The following is a 13,900-nucleotide window of genomic DNA, read 5'->3' as shown; positions in this document are numbered from 1 at the left end:
TAGGAGCTAGGTTTAAAGTAAGTAAGTTTAGTATACTTAGGTCACCTACCCCTTTTTATGGCCTCTGCTAGAGTTTAAGTTTTGTAACTGTATGTTGGAGCTCTACGATTGCCTCTGGCATTTCCAGGACCTTATATATTATATGTGTGGCACATTTACCATGCTGAGAACCTTCGATTCTCACCCCATACTATCTTGTTGTTTTCAGATATAGGTCGAGAGGCTCCTCGCTAGGCATCTAGATTTTCTGAAGCTTTTTGTCCCTGGATTGTATTTTGGGTTCTCATTTTGTATATATATGTATATGTACTTAGCTTTCCCTCCATGAAATTAGATTATTTTATTCCTCATAGAGGTTACCGGAGAGTTAGGGACTTGTTTCTGTATTTTGGGTATTTGGGATACTTATGTATATATATGTAAATATTCTCCGGCTAGCCTTGGCTTCGCAGGCTGAGTTAGGAGCTAGTTTCAATGTATTCTTGACTCTCTTTTCATTCTTTAGCTTATTTATATCTTAAACCTTTAGGTTTCTTAGCACGCAAGTAATTCCATTTTCTGAGTGTTGCGCTTTTTATTTTGCGATTTTACTTTACCCATTTTCAAGACTCTTAGTATATTATATCTTTCCACTATTAAATGTAAATATTTTCAGGTTAGAAGTCCGTAATACCACACTACCTCTGTTCTACGACTTAAGCGTAAAACTCGATGTAGTAGGGTGTTACATAATAACATTATGGGAATATAAATTTTTTAAAATAACGGTTTATTTTGTTCTAATAGTATAGATTATGCATGACACAAAAGATTTATAAAATCAAACTACTTTTACAGAAAAAAATCGTAGGTTGACAAAAGTCTCTGGCTAAGAAGACGAATGTATTTATAGATAAAAACCAAATAATAAGATTTTTAGTTATTATTTTTATATGAAAAAATTTAATTTTTTATTAATAATTAATTTAACATTCGTTATCTAAAATTTGAAATAATTTAACGTGTACACTTTTACATTTAATTAGGTGTTAAGTCTGTTGCACAAATAAAAATAATTAATTTTTATACTTGTTATTTAAAAATAATATTTTTTCTCTATATATATAAATATAATTAGATATTAGTATAAAAAAATTATACAATAGTTATAAAATTAACTCAAAATTAATTTTTTTAAAACAATTGAATCTTGATTCTAACTTTTAATTATAACATTAATATTCTCTCCAAATTATATGTAATAAATATTTAAAAAAAAAAGAAATGAAAATATAGATTTAAAAGATAAGCAGTGAAAATTTAAAACTAAATAAAAAACTAAAAAAATATGTATATAATAATAATAATATTTTTTATTTGAATTATATTATTTTGTTTTCTATAGAACAGAAAGGTAGAAAAAATAGAGAATGGGAGAAAAGAGAGAGAAAGATAAAGATGAAAAATGAGAGTGAGAGTTTGTTAACTTTGGAAGAAAAAAATTTATTTTAATTATAATAAAAAAATATCGGATAACATATTTTGATTTGTCAAATTACTAATATAAAATATAAATTATATATAGAGTAAAAATGGTGAAAGTCGACGGTGACGTAGCTTCCCTACCCCTTGAGTTTGGCCAACTGGAGTTCTACGAGGCACGGAGGATTCCGAACGTTTTTTCCTTCAACAGCTCGGTCAGAAAGCTTCTCCAGAGCTTTGAGTATTTCGATTTCGTACGAAGGTAGGGTTTTGATAAATTTTCACCGACTAAATGATATTTGGTAAGTGAATTGGTGTTTGGATTGAGTGTTATTGTGATTTGATTGCATTTCATGTTGAATTTTGTTGATATATTGATATTTTGATGAGGTTGTGTTTCAGTCAGCTCGAGAATGGATAAAATTTTTAATAATATTTTGATAAAAAATAAAATAGGTTTTTGGTCTCGTTGGAGGACAAGAAATTAGTTTAAAAATTTTATTTTGTAGGATGTCATTTTATTTTATAAAAAAGACTGAGGTTATGTTTATAATTCTAAACTATGTTTTGAAAGAAAAATGCTATTTTGAGTTTTTATTCAAAATTACTCTCTATATTAAAATAAATTATTTTCATCAAAGATAAATTATATTGTGAAATGATACAAAGGAGAAGAGGAATAACGAAAAGTAAAGAAAAGAAAGATAATTAAAGGAATCTCTGCCATAGGAGAGCAAAGAATAAAGATTAAAGAATATATTAACTAAAAGGATCTCTGCCATAGGAGTGCAGAGAACAAAGATTAAAGAAATATATTAATTAATGAAATGACTGCCACAAGAGAGCAGATGTGACATTGTTTGGGCCTTAGTGCCAAATGTAAAGTGAGGACGCCCACACACTGAGAACTGTTTTTCAGATGTACGCTTATTGATTTGGAAAGTCACACTGTATGCGGCCTAGCCATACGACTTAAAGTCACACTGTATGCGGCCTAGCCGTACAACTTATAAGCACACTGTATGCATATGGAAAACCATATTTGGGACTCGTGCCCGGGTAATGTCGGGAGTGGGTAGGCAATCGACACATGAGCTCATGGCCTGCGTTAGGAATAGACATGAATCATCCTTGTTGCGCATGTGTATTTTATTTGACATTGAAATTGTTTGTGATTGTCTTCTTATGTTTATACATTCCTTAATATTATTCTGAATGGTGGTGACTAGATATTTCTTTGTGACACTTGCATATTTCGTTGTGAATTACTTAAACTGTGGTAACCCTGACTAAACTAACCACATCGACCTTACTAAGAACCCCCCAGTTCTTATCCCTTTTCTTCCTCCCCTTCAGATGGAGACCAGAGTTATATTTTACGAGATGGACCCTCCCTATATATACGAGGATATTGTACAGCATAGGTTTTATGTAGTAGCTGCGGAGATTAGGACTCGTATGTACATTCTGCGTGATCATCCCTTCCATCACCCGATTGACACTCCACAGTTTAACCCCGACATGCCCTATGAGTTCTTATTGTAGTGGCTCCACCCAGATACTCCATTTCACCCATTTCATGATGGGCCGGTGCCTCACCAGCATCCCGATCAGCCTGAGGATCAAGCGAACCCTGAGCCTGAGCACATGGAGAAGAATTTTCCAGAGCCTGTACCGGAGGAGGACATCCCACTAAAGCAGATCTTAGTATCTTCATCCGAGCCATCTTCTGAGGAGCCGCTCACCGTCTCTATTAGTGGACCGGCGAATACTGGTCAGACCAGTAGCACGAGTGCCAGTACCCCTCCTGAGATTATAGAGATTTCCGATGACGAGGACGAGGATCTTGAAGAGTGTTCTGATGTGGTTGTGATCTCCTATGACGATGAGAGTTAAGGCCTGGGAGCTACGGTTGTGCCTTTTGATAGTTTTTTTGGTGTTAGCCTAGTTTTTGTGTTAATCTCTCACTTTTGATTAGACTCACTGAGAGAGTAGGGTGTACATAGTTGACTAGGCTAGTTCGGGTGCTAGCTTAGGAATTTTCTGTACGGACCAGGGCCCGGAGTGTTGGTTTGTACTTAGTAGGATTTCTGAAGGGTTGTATGCTAACCCAGGATATATATATATATATATATATATATATATATATATATATATATATATATATATATATATATACACACACGACAGTACTTGTATGCATATGTATGGTCTATGCTATATGTTATGATTATATATAATGCCGGCTTGTGTATCCTCGCAAGTTTTCTTATAATAGTCTTTCCAAAAATTCGATAGTAAGCTAACCTGATTACAGGCTTAATAATAAATAGTAAAAGTTTCATGTGAACAAGTTGGTGATACGTGATTTCTGATATGACCATGACTTAATGGAAATTGGGTCGTTACAATTAGAGAAACAAATTTAAATTATTTATGCTATATCTTTTATAATAAGAATAAAAATTATAAATTTATGCAAAAAAATTTTGATATAAATGAATTTTTTAAAATTAATTTAGTTAAAAATAATATTAAAATATATAATTATTTTTTATTAAAATTTTTAATTTTAATATGGCACATTTAATATTTTGCTTTTGACCTCTTTTTATAAGATTTTGGATTCGCCACTAGTTATAGTTGTGTATTAAATTATTTTAAAATTATTAAGACAATCACATGAAATAAAATGGCTTTAGAAGACCTCACAATATTTTAATTTTTAAGATATTTTTGTGTTTTATTTTATTTTATTTTATTTTAAATAAAATACTTTATTTGTCTCTTTTAATTATAAAAAATTATAAATGTTTAATTTAAATTAGGGATAAGTATGATTTTGGTCCCCAACGTAAAGGCTGAAAATTTATTTCGTCCCTCGCCTTTTTTCGCTCCAAAATGGTCCCCAAGGTTTCAGTTTGTTTTAAAATCGTCATTCGAACGAAAATATCCCTCCCTCCCTCCCCTCTTCTTCCTCAACACCCATCTTCTTCCTCAACATTAACCAACAGCAGCAGAAGCAGATCCGCAAATACAGAAACAAAAACATGCAACAATGGATAACAACAAGCTCAACCAGAAGCGGAAGAATAGCAACAACAACAACCAGATGCAGAAGAAGAACAACAACAACCATGGATCTTGTATATAATTAACCATTAACAGAATCTAAGCTAATTCTATCAAATCTAAGCTAATTCAACAACAACAATAACAATTCAGCAGCAACTTTCAGCAATTCAATAACCTAAAATCAACAAACAAAAATTTAAAATCAACAAAATAATAACCTGAATTATGAAAATAGAAAACAGAAAAGAGGAGATAGGGGAGGCAGTGGTGGAGCACAGGCGGTCTGGGCATGACAGGAAGGGGCTGGAGGGAGGGGAACGGGCGGCGGTAAGCTCTGATTCCTTCTGTGACAGGGATTGAGGGAGGGGAAGCAGGGATGCTCGCTGGCGGTGGTGAAGTAGGGGAGGCTGCGGCGGGCGGTGGTGCGGCGGGTATGGCAGAAGAAGAAGAAGAAGAAGAAGAAGAAGAAAAAGAAGAAGAAGAAGAAGAAGAAGAGGCGGCAGTGGGCGGATAGTAGCGGTGCGGCGGTGAGCTCGTCCCTCTTCTCTCCCCCCTCCACCCTCCCCCCACCTTTCTCGGCCCCCCTCCCCCCTTTCTTTCTTTCTCGGCCCCCCTCTCCCACCCTGCTTCTGTATCCCCCTTTCTTTCTTTTTTTATTTTATATTTTTTTATTTTATAATTTTTTAATAAAGGATAATTTGGTAATAAAAAGTATAATTGGTAAAAATGATGATTTTAAAACAAACTGAAACCTTGGGTACCATTTTGGAGCGAAAAAAGTCAAGGGACGAAATAAATTTTCAGCCCCTACGTTGGGGACCAAAATCATACTTATCCCTTTAAATTACAAATTTTAGGTATTTATTTGTTTTTTTATCTTTGTTTTTAGTTTTTGAATTTAGTTTTAATACGTTAATAATATAAAATATTTTATATAATTATATAAATATATTTTTCCAATGATTATTTAAATAATTAATATAAACATAATTATTTTTATCTATTCTATTATATAAAAATCGGATGTTTATACTTAATGATGGAGCTGACGTGACATGCTCCGGAGAGTGTTTTCTGATTTCATTATTTTAACTCAATCAATACAATTTATTATCATGATTTAATTATATCAGCTATTTGATTTGATTAGATATTTAAATATTAATATAATTTATTATAATATATATTACTTAATTAATTTTACTACCTTAATTATAATTTGTTACATAAATTTATTTATTTATTTATTTATAAAGTCTAAAATAAAATAAATAATTTATTGTTTATTCTAATTGAATTCATTAAATTTAATTATACATTATATATGAATTAATAATAATAATTTATAAATCACTCTAATTTATAATATTCAATAAAATAATTTGTAAATCACTTTATATTATATATATATTAACAAAATATTATATATGTCTTAATGTGTTAATTAAATATTATATACACACAGAAAAATAAATACAAAGATGATTTATATAATGTTGATAATATTATATTAACACGGTGATTTTTTTTGTTTTGATATCATATAGTATTGGTAATGATAATATTATTATATAGTATTATATAAACTTTCTAATATTAGTATAGAAAATTGGAAAATTATTCCTTTTGACAATCATTCTTAGTGGAATAGTGTGTCTCCTCCCTTATATAGTATTGATAATTGTTGCTTAATTTAAAGTAATTGTATGTTAGTATCTTAAATTTATTTTTCAATAATGACCTAAATAAATAAATCTAATTGAATTGAATGATTATATAAAATATTTTATATTATTAATATACTAAAATTAAATTCATTTTTCGGTACAGAATTTTATAGGTAAATTTTATACAAGATTAAGTTATTTTTTATTTTTTTATTTGTTTTATATGTGTTACTTTATTTAATTTTAAGTAGCGTCATCTATTCTATCTATCTATCTATTCTATTATATAAAAATCGGATGTCTGCACTTAATGATGGAACTGACGTGGCATGCTCCGGAGAGTATTTCCCGATTTAATTATTTTAACTCAATCAATACAATTTATTATCATGACTTAATTATATCAGCTAAATGATTTGATTAGATATTTAAATATTAATATAATTTATTATAATATATATTACTTAATTAATTTTACTACATTAATTATAATTTGTTATATTAATTAATTAATTAATTTATTTATTTATTTATAAAGTCTGAAATAAAATAAATAATTTATTGTTTATTCTAATTGAATTCATTAAATTTAATTATACACATTATATATGAATTAATAATAATAATTTACAAATCACTCTAATTTATAATATTCAATAAAATAATTTGTAAATCACTTTATATTATATATATATTAACAAAATATTATATATGTCTTAATGTGTTAATTAAATATTATATACGTACAGAAAAATAAATACAAAGATGATTTATATAATGTTGATAATATTATATTAACACGGTAATTTTTTTTGTTTTGATATCATATAGTATTGATAATGATAATATTATTATATAGTATTATATAAACTTTCTAATATTAGTATAGAAAATTGAAAAATTATTCTTTTTGACAATCATTCTTAGTGGAATAGTGTGTCCCCTCCCTTATATAGTATTGATAATTGTTGCTTAATTTAAAGTAATTGTATGTTAGTATTTTAAATTTATTTTTCAATAATGACCTAAATAGATAAATCTAATTGAATTGAATGATTATATAAAATATTTTATATTATTAATATACTGAAATTAAATTCATTTTTTGGTACAGAATTTTATAGGTAAATTTTATACAAGATTAAGTTATTTTTTATTTTTTTATTTGTTTTAATTTTGTTACTTTATTTAATTTTAAGTAGCGTCATATTTACAATTACCGCCAGTATGATATTTTATAAAATATGAAAATCAATTTTTTTATAATTTAAATATCAATGTTTGAGTAAATTTTAATTTAACTTTTTTAAATTAACGTTATCTTTCATTTAGATATTAATTAATTTAAAATACAAAAATACTAATATATTTACTGTCTTTTTAAATAATAATAACTTTAATTTATTTACTGTCTTTTTCTCCTTTTATATTTTGTTTAGCAAAGATAATATATGGATTAGGATGTAGTTAAAAAAGACTCTATGTGATATATATTTGGCACTGATAAATTCATATGAAATAGAAGAGAAGAAAACAGAAAGCTAAAAAATACGGAGTTAAATGGTGTAAACAGATTTATTGAAGTCAAGTGTCTCTGTGTTTTCATGTCTCATCTCATTTTTCAAAATTTAAATACATTTTAAATGTATGAATTTTAATTATATTTTTTTCCTCTTTAATAAATACTACCATCTCTTCCTATTTTTGCTATAGGCTTGTCTTTTTATTTAAAAAAAAACACACACACAAAAAATGTAAAAAGAAAATCAAAGAAATTAAAACTGTTATTATATTTAAAAAAATTAAATACTCTTTTAATTAAATATCTATATAATTCTTATCTAGATATATAAATACAATATTTTAATATATTGAGTGGTAAATATAAAAAAATATAAAATAGATAAGTTAAAATAACGAATAATGAGATATCTATCTATCTATCTATTTTATTATATAAAAATTAAATTTTTGCACTTAATGATAAAGTTGACGTGCCATGTTTCTTAGAATGTTTCCTGATTTATTTCTTTTAACTTATTAAATACAATTCATTACGGTGGATTAATTATATCAACTAATTGAGATATTTAAGTATCACACAATTTAATATTATGTATATCAATTAATTAAATATAATTGTTAGAGTATAATTATGATCAATTAGACCAATTAGCATTATTTAACATATCTAAATATTTATTATAAGATATTACGTCTTTATTATTTCGATTCTCTTAGCACCTATAAATACCCTTCTATATTGTATCATTTTACACAACTTGAATACACACAAACCTTTTCTCTATTGCGCTCTCTTACCCTTTCTAATAATAATAAGTACAGTTTAATTTAGTTAGAAGTTCATTATTTTATAGTCTTCTATAAGATAATCTTTTCATCACTTTGGATATTTTAACTCTTTTTTCTTTTTCTTTTTTTTTCCTCTTTACATGTAATTTTGTTGTGCATTAACTTTGTTTATTTAATGATGAAATATACTCATATTAATTCTATCATATAATAGTTTGTTTTTCTCCTATGTATTTTGATTTGTATAGTTACTATTGATCTTACTGTTTTTGTTTTCTTGAATTGTTCTTTATTTTTTTATGACTTGATAATTTAAAAAAAAAAGTAAAGAATAGAAAACAAAGATGGCCAAAGACGAAGGCTAGAAGCCTAAAGCAGTATTATTATTAAATATGAACTTTATAATTTCTTTTCTAACATTCTTTAATATAAGCTTCGTTTCTTTTTCTTAATTATTATTAATAGTTTTATTCTTTTCTTCTCTAATTATAAATCTCCTTATAATAATTTTTTTATCAAATATTTTTTTGGTCTAATAAATTTTTTTCTCTATTTTTTGTCAAAAATAATTTATATTAGAAAAAAAGATAAAAGTAAATTTTAAGATTCAAATTTAAATAAGATGTGCAAATGATAACTATTGAATTCATTTGGTCGATTTAAACACTTTGTATTATTTTCATTGAAAATTTTAAATACTATAATAAAATTTTAGATATTTTTATTTTATTATTCTTAAATTATATATTATACCATGTATTTGAAGAGTTTCATCTTTTTAAAAATAAGTGTGACATTATATACTTTTTTAGATACAATAAATGAATAATAAAGTTAAAGTGAGTAACAAAATTGATTATATAATAAGATACAAATTTTTAGAATTTCTAGCACAATTAACAAATTTTTAGTTTCAAAATAAATGTTTACTCTATTTTTTATCTTTTATTTGATTTTTTATCATTTTTTCTTGATTTTTTTAATTAATTATGATTGTAATAATTCATCATAAATTTGTGTTTTGTAAAAAAAGATATCAATCATAAAATACAAAAGACTTAACCAAAAAATTTAAAAAATATTGATTAATCACAAAATAAAAAATTATGAATTGTGCTTTAATTATGTTCTAAAATACAAATTGGGACTATTTAAAATTAGTTTTTTACTATTAATATTAACTTCAATCATAATAAGGTAAAAAGTAAAAATTTTATATAATAATTTAATTTTATTATTTATACTACCAAAATTATTTTTAATGTATTATATCCGATTTATTTTTATTCATTGATAATCTTTAGTTATCTATTTTCAATAAAAATTTGAATTGATTAAATAGATTATTTTTCAATTAGTAATATAATTATTGTGATATTTACTTTGTTCAGTAATATTTTTTTAATTTATTTAATCTGATTAATCATCTTTTTCTTATTTTATGCTAATTTAACTAATTAAAATTAATAAATTTCAGTTATTTTAATTCTTGTAATTTTTATTATAATAATGTATTTTTATTAATGTATTAATATAATTTTAAAATTTATATGTCATTAATAATAATCTCATTTTAAAGTGATGTTTTATTCCCAATATATATAATATGTCTAATTGTAAAAAATTTACTATTTTTTATACGATTAGATTAGACATATTTATATTCAATTTATTTGATTATTTAATTAAAATTAATTATATTAAAAGATTATATTAAGATTATAATAGACTAATTATATTATTAATAATTAATTATATTAAAAGATTAAGATTATGATAGATTATTATTTTTTTATATTAATTTAGATGTTTAGCTTCTCTTTATTATCATTTTTTATTCTCTTATTCTATGTATTTATTCCCATAAATCTTGCTAAATTAAATAAAGTACTGTATATCTTCTATTTATTCTTCTTTTATATACACATAAAATTTATTAAATTATTTCTCTTCCATCTAATAATTTTATTTTTCTTCTATTTATATTTCTTTCCTTCAATATTTTATTGGTTCTTATTTTTCTAAATTTTATTTTAATTTATATATTTGTTCTTACTATACCTAATTTTTTTTTATTTATGTGTAACATACATTTTTATATATGTTATAGAAATATGATTTGATTCTATTAACTTGCCAAATTGTTTTGAAAAATCTAAAGCTAAAGCACAAAAATATATTTATAGATGTTTTACTTTAATTTTTTAACTAAAAAATATAATTTTTTTTGTCATATTTGTTGGAATTCTAAGTTAAATATGAATATTAATTTTTGAAATAGAATAAATATATTTTAAATTTTTTGCATCTAAAGATAATATTCTATCAATGTTAGAATTATTTTAGATGGATAAGTAATAGTGAATATAGAATTATTTAGGACGGATAGAACTAAGTACATCTTTTTATTGAAAATATGAATTTAAAAATATTATATTCAATTCTCAATAGTCAACCTCTCATTGAACCATTGTATTTTCAAAAGATTTTTGAAAAAAAGAAATAGTTTTAGGTGTATAATTTTTGTAAAAGTTTAATTAATTTAAGATATTTATTATCGTTGATTAAAAAAGTAAATTAAAATGATAATTTAATATTTTTATATTCTTAAAATATTATTTATTTATTTATCTAGCATTCTTTATCATTCAATGATCACATTAATATAATTTAATTCAATAAAATTATTTATTATCATTTGATTGAATAAAATTTTTATTTTAGCTGAAAATTTTAAAATTTTTCAGCCTCAAGATCATCTATATTAAATCATTAAAAAATATAACTAAGAACATCTCGAACGGGAAGGAAATTGGAGTCCAATTACTCTTGTGTCAGAGAGAAAGAAGAATTGGAGCGTTGGAGTAGGTTGAAAGTGAGTTCCCTCACTAATTTCAAGAAGAGGGAGTCCCTATGAATGGGGACTCCCATTATCCAATCAACACTTGCCATTTGGCAAGTTATGTAAAAAATAAATAATTATATAAAATGTTAATTAATTAAATAGTTATATTAAATAATTAAATAATAAATAATTCAATAATAATTATAATAATTAATTATATAAAATACTGATATTTTTATTTAATTAATAATTTATCTTAATTATTTAACAATATTTATCGTCAATTATAGAGTTTAATTATGTTTTTCTTTATATTAAATAATTTTACAATTTACTCGAATTATATATTTTGTGTATTATTGTTATATATGAATTTATTTAAAATTAATATCTTTTAATAGTGAATTATTTTTAAATTTATAAATTTAATTTATATAATTCAAAAAAATTAATTACATTAATTTTAAGTATTTTAATTAATTAATTAAGTGGGATCACAACAGGGACTAAAGTTAGTTCCTCCTGATGGAGAAGAGAGAGATGCTTTGAGTTTCTATTTACTGTTTATGATACAAAAGCTGACGTGGAGTTACTTTTTATGACAGGTGGGCCATAAATAGGAACTATGATGAGTTTCCTATTGGAGATTGTCTAAGAGCGCGGAAGCGTCTCTTCATTCGAGAGTATGATTGAAATCAAAGAGCTTGGCTCTTGTGATTCTTTGATCTTCGTCAACCAAAATCTTCTGTATGTTTGATAGGGTTGAATCACAATTTTACTGTGGGAAAAGAGCTACGAAGGCAAATTTGATGTGTTAGAGACCAAAATTCTAAAGTTATTATTTATATTTGAGTGTGACACTCATTAAACTCTAAAACTCAAATAAAATAGTATCTATGATTTTAATCTCATTTAACCAAATCAAAAGTAATAATGACTTATTTAATTCAACATTTATGACAATAAATGAGATCACCGTTATATAAGTCATTTAATGTGAAATTACTTAATTTACGATTATAATTAATATATGTATTATTCATAAACATATTAAGAAATAATAATTTCCTAACAATCTTCTACTTGGGTTATAAATATATATTTTTTTTAGATAACCTCTTATAAATTTTACACGTAAATCTGAATGTTATTTCTCTTATTACTTTAATAATCTGGTCTATCTCATATATTATTTATGAAATTACCGAAACTTTTATCACATTAATGTCACAACAAAACCACGATGATTCCATACTAAAATACTCAACCACATAGATCAAATTTGGATGAGAAAATTCAGAAATTACATGCAAAAATAATTCCATGCATGTCTATTTTTAACTTGAATAAAATTTCTATTTTATTCGGTGACAGACTCAGATGAAACTGCAACGGCAACGTCTCGGCTCATAGCGAAGGCGACTAAGTGATGAGTCTGTGGAAGAAGAACAGAAAAATTTAACAGACTCATAATGAAAGAGAGAAAGAGAGAGAGAGGGAGGGAGAGAGAGAAGGGGAAATTTACCTAGAAAAAAGGGACTCGACAGGGGAAAGGTGGCGACGGGCTCAACAGTGACAGTAACGGAATGAGCAGCGATGATGACATAAGCTATGAACTGTGACGGACCCAAAAAAATTTACTAATGGGGACAAAAATATAATAAAATTTAGGTATAGATATTTTTTTTGCTTTTCATGATACTCAACAAGTTAAGGACTAATCCGTCATGAATTTGAATTCCATTTAAGAATTTACAATTGACCGGCAACAAGTTGCTATATATACGAGACAGAATTCGAACCCTCAATATACTTACTTAAGCGGACGACTAAGTTGATCACTTGACCAATCTAAATTGGTTTAGATATATTCAAAATTTAAAATTAGAACTATCTAATACATATTGATAAAAACTAGAAATATACACACAATTATTATTATAATATTTAAATTAATAAAAATATAACTTCATACACATAGTATAATATTTAAAATAATAAAAAAATATTTATAAGGACTTTTTTTTTATTTTTAACATGATTAATTATTTTTTTATATATATTTTTAAACAATTATTTTATTTTTTATTATCTTATATTTAATTATAAAATCTACTTATTATAATTTTTATAGTATAAATAAATTTTTTAACCAAAATAATTACAGTATATTAATACATAGATAATATATTTTTTATCTTAAACAATTTTTAAAAAATCACTAATAATTTAAGTTGTATTTAATTAGAAAACTAAGTTTTAATTTAATTATTAATTAATTAACTAATATAATATAATTAACTATTACTATTTTTGAGTGTATTTATTTATTTTTCATACTAAATCAAATTTAACAATATAATTATTATTATTATGTGTTAAGTTTAACAAAATATTTTTTAACATAAAATACAAAAGAACTATTTATATTTTATTTTGAGATAAATATAATATAATAAGTGGTATATATGTATATAAGTATTAATTCCTTTTTAAAAAAAATTGTGGGGGCAAATGCCCCCTCTATATTAAACGTGGG

This window comes from Arachis hypogaea, chromosome 10 (assembly GCF_003086295.3).
Source record: "Arachis hypogaea cultivar Tifrunner chromosome 10, arahy.Tifrunner.gnm2.J5K5, whole genome shotgun sequence".
Lineage (NCBI taxonomy): Eukaryota > Viridiplantae > Streptophyta > Magnoliopsida > Fabales > Fabaceae > Arachis > Arachis hypogaea.
Note: the sequence above shows the minus strand (reverse complement) of the source record.